General features: G+C 38.5%; 1 protein-coding gene across 2 annotated transcripts in view; it reads right to left on the bottom strand.

The window, feature by feature from the left end:
- Positions 1-322: 322 nt before the first annotated feature.
- Positions 323-4,134, bottom strand: part of nampt2 (nicotinamide phosphoribosyltransferase 2) — a 45,768-nt gene continuing 41,956 nt past the window's right edge. For both annotated transcript variants that reach the window (XM_076097072.1, XM_076097073.1), the window contains one exon: positions 323-4,134. This exon is cut by the window's right edge and continues 2,192 nt beyond it. The gene's annotated coding sequence lies outside the window, so the exon portion shown is untranslated.

Raw genomic sequence — 4,134 nt, 5'->3', positions numbered from 1 at the left:
GTAGAAAAATGAAACTATTGGGGTTAAAATGGTAGCAAGGTGTATCGCTGTCTAAATGATACTACCACTAGGATTTTCCAGGGTCATTTCTATATTCTAATACGGGGCATTAAAGACTTGAACATCTTGAAAAATGACATACATGAAGGAGATTTAGCCCCGTTCAGTGGCCTCTGGAAAAGAGGTGTACACCTTCAGTATGTTGCAATGCCTGGCTTCTATCCTCTGGTCACTCTGTAACAATAACACAAGAACACTCTGCCTCTCTAGTGTTATGAACAACTCAAGTATTTACTTTAGAAAAATAACTCACTCCAGTACGAAAGTGTTGACGTTTTTTTAATCTTACAAAAGGTTGGTTCTTAAAACACAAATAAAAAGATACAGAATATTTTAAAAGATAAAGATAAGTTAAGAAGCAAATAATTTTCAAAAGCATATTTACAAAATATAATTATATATATGATTAGTCCCGATACTACACAGCGGGTAAATCTAGTGTTGTACAGTGTTGGTCATCCCTAGACCATCAGTCTATAGGTCATCAGCAAGAACCTCTAATGCAAGCGGGCTCTGAACCTGCAGTCTGAAAGTGAACATACTAAAAAGAAGCCAAATATGTTAACAGGAAATAAAGGGGCCTAAAAACAGAGTAAGAAGGATACAAAATTACGAAGAACCGGACAGCCGAGAATAAAAAATGTAATTAAATAAAAGCAGCAGTATCTTTGGAGTCATATGTTGAATGCATAGAAATCCAGCAGCTGGTCTTTCCATCTGTCAGAACTTCTCTCTGTTGTGATAAAAGTAGGCAGCGTTATATTGCTTTCAAATTTGAGTCTATTCAACATTACATATATATTTGTATACATATACAGTGAGTTACTTAAGGCAGGTAATCACATAATACAAACTTTTTCACTGAGGACCCACTTTATAAAAATGACAAACCATCAGGCCTTATCGATAAGTAGTGAGGAGAGGGAATGTGTGCGTAAATGAACGTTCCTGACCATCTCCACATCACCTTATATTTTCTAGAAAAGGTAAACCAGCCATTTAGTAGAGGTACATGTTTGATAAATCACAACTTTGTTTTATGCATGTTATTGAAAACATATACACATGTTAAACTTGTAAAATAAATGAATTTACACAGACTCATTCTTTTCGTTCCCTCTCATCAGCTAGGCAAACAGAATGTACATTACTCTTTCATATTAGATTCAATGTTATAAAGTAAACTAGAAAATTCTGCAGGAGATTTTGACAGTGTGGCTGCTACTGCCCGAAGACGTCGCAATATATATACACGCCGATATTACCGGTAGTAACTAAGCATGTATTTTCAAGGTACACCACATGCTCTGTGTGTTTCAGTGTGAGAGACATGTAGAGAATACATTGGTTGTATTGCCTTGTTTAATTACCATTGCAACAGGAAATGAATCAATGAATGACTGAAAGAATGGTTTTTAAAATGTATTATCAATGTATCATGCAACCCAACCCACTTACAAGTAACCACTTGGGCTTACAAGTAACCAAAAACTCATACAAGGCAGGACCAGAGTGCAGTGTACACATTTAAGCTAATTCTGAGCTTCATGTTAAGATACAGTTACTCCAAGTGGCTTTTATTTTGAAAGGGTGGGACTGGGTTGGCGAGAGGAGACAGAATCATAATGTTTGACACACATACACAAAGGTTATTAAATGACAAGCGTGTGTGTGAGAGAGAGAGATTGCGGAGAAAGAGAGAGAGACAGACAGAGAAACAGACATACATGAGGTCTAACAATGCCTTTGACTGAATATCTCCAAGTCCTGTGTGTGTGTCGAGAGAGCGAGAGCGAGAGTGAGAGAGAGAAACTGGTTGCCATGGAGAGGACGCACCTGGTTGGAGGGGCAGATCGATTAAGAAATGTTACAGTCAAAGTCATGCGCGGTGATGTGGTTTTTATGTTTGTGGTGTTCAAAATTTGAGCTCCAGAGCAATATACAAAACTGGTACCGTCTGCTTTCTTTGCGAAATTAGCAGTAAAATGGTCTAATGGAGCAGTTGGTTGGAGTTCATGTCGCTCTGCGGCTCTTTGAGCCAAATGTGTAAGTCCGTTGGATTCATTAGACATCTGTGTGCGACAGCACAACATTTCCAAGCTTTTTGGCCAAAAATGGTGTATAAAGAGTAAAAATTGTGGGACTCTGCGCAATTTGTTCGTAAAAATCACAGAATATTTGCATGCTCCGCTCCACTCTGACAGTTATGCCCTCACTCTAGCACTGAACATTCCGTGCAATACACACCCATTATAAAATCTGAAACGGACCCAAAATTTCCCTGAAACTTAATCTGTGACTTAATGAAAACTGTGCTAGCTATCAAAATGTCCATTTGGCTCAATAAAGTGCAGCGTTTTGTCTACATTTTGAAACTTTGAATGATTTTTCTACGTTAATGTATGGCTAGTCAATATGGGCCCAAAGTTAAGTGTTTTTTAGCTCTCTTCACGCCGAAACCCCATTCAAGTGAATGGAGAAATTTTGCTCAGATTTTCAGGATTTTCGGGAAAACCGCTGGGCGGATCTCTAAGAAAAGTCATTGTACACGTTTCCCGATCAGGCTGCATGTTTTGATGTATTTTTTGCGCAGCTGTTGGCAACACTGTGTGAAGAGAAGCGTGCCAAACTTTCTGGATAAACATTATTATTATTAAGCCCGATGGATTATATATAGTGTGCTTTGGCACAGGCAGTTGTATTGCCTTTGTGCTACAAAGCCACACTGAACTACAATTATATGAACTATATGAACATTCAGGCTCCCTCATGTGGCTCAGATAGACTGCAGATATAAATGCTGAATAAAGACTATGGAAGCAATTCAGCTAATTTAATTGGCGAACCAAATAAAATCTCCTGCGACCCACTTGCTGGTCCCGACCCAGTGTTTGGGAACAACTGCCCAAAAATAGATTTTACATGAAGATACACTGGTTTATATAGGCCTGAAAAAGCTATAATGCGCTTGTGTAGAGGAGGTTGAAAGGCATTTTGGGAAATAAAATACTTCTAACTAAAGTAGACAAGGCAGGTTGGTACTGAAAGACTTAATGATGAAAATCATAAAATAATGCAGTGGACATCAGAGGCCGACTGTATGTGACTGAGAATATCAGTGAATGTTTCCTTTTATGTCCATAAATCAATCCATGGTTTTAAACAAAACCTCCTCTGTACTATTCCATCTAAGGACATCCCACATGTGCTTTCCAGATCCAATTTCTTTCATACTGCTAATTATAAATCACATCTGACCTCCAGTATATTTTGTCACATAATGCACTAATTTTAACAGGGCACAATAACAGTCCTGCATTCAGTTAAATAAAGGTAGTTTAAGGGTGGCAAGGTGTGAAATTATGAGCATTAATACAGCATCAAACCACTATTGTTTACGTAAAGACATAATGGAGTAATGTCTACCTAAGCAGAGAAAGAAGTGTGTTGTAATATGAGCTCCTCTGTGCTTTGTTTACCAAAGCCGGGCCGGCAGTGTGTGTATGTTGGTCAGGACGGGGGGGACGGGGACGGGGGGGGGGGGGATCTTCGTCATGAACGTCATTGATTACTAAAATAAGTGGATTTGCATTATGTGCGTCGGCATGTTGACGGTATGGATGCACCCGGTCAAAGCAAGCGTACCTCCAGAAAACAAGCTGCAGCTTGAAAACCTCGCCAACCATCCTCGAAAGCAGCGGTCCAGTCAGAGAGAATCTCCTCATTAAAGGTCCGGAACATCACAATAATGTTTTACTTGTGCTATGATTTAGTCCCATGTATATTGAAGTAGCTTTTAAAAATGTGACTCTTAAAATAAAATACTTAATTTTAGAAAAATGAATTGAACTGAATTGCCCTGCAGCTTTATATTCAGTTTATTCAGGTGTTAAGTGATGTCAACGAAAAAAGCCACGATATCCATATTTTTCTCATCTTCTAAAAAGAGAAATGTGTGTGCAGGGGCTTTCTCTGTGGTTATTAAACCACTTGTTTCAGCTATATTCCTCTCTGTTAACATTATTGTTGGACAGTGAATTCATGAGTTAGGTTTCTGATCATATTGGGCTCTTA

Source organism: Anarhichas minor, unplaced genomic scaffold (assembly GCF_050575085.1).
Source record: "Anarhichas minor isolate MPS153535 unplaced genomic scaffold, ASM5057508v1 ptg000023l, whole genome shotgun sequence".
Lineage (NCBI taxonomy): Eukaryota > Metazoa > Chordata > Actinopteri > Perciformes > Anarhichadidae > Anarhichas > Anarhichas minor.
Note: the sequence above shows the minus strand (reverse complement) of the source record. Positions and strands in the feature narration are given on the sequence as shown.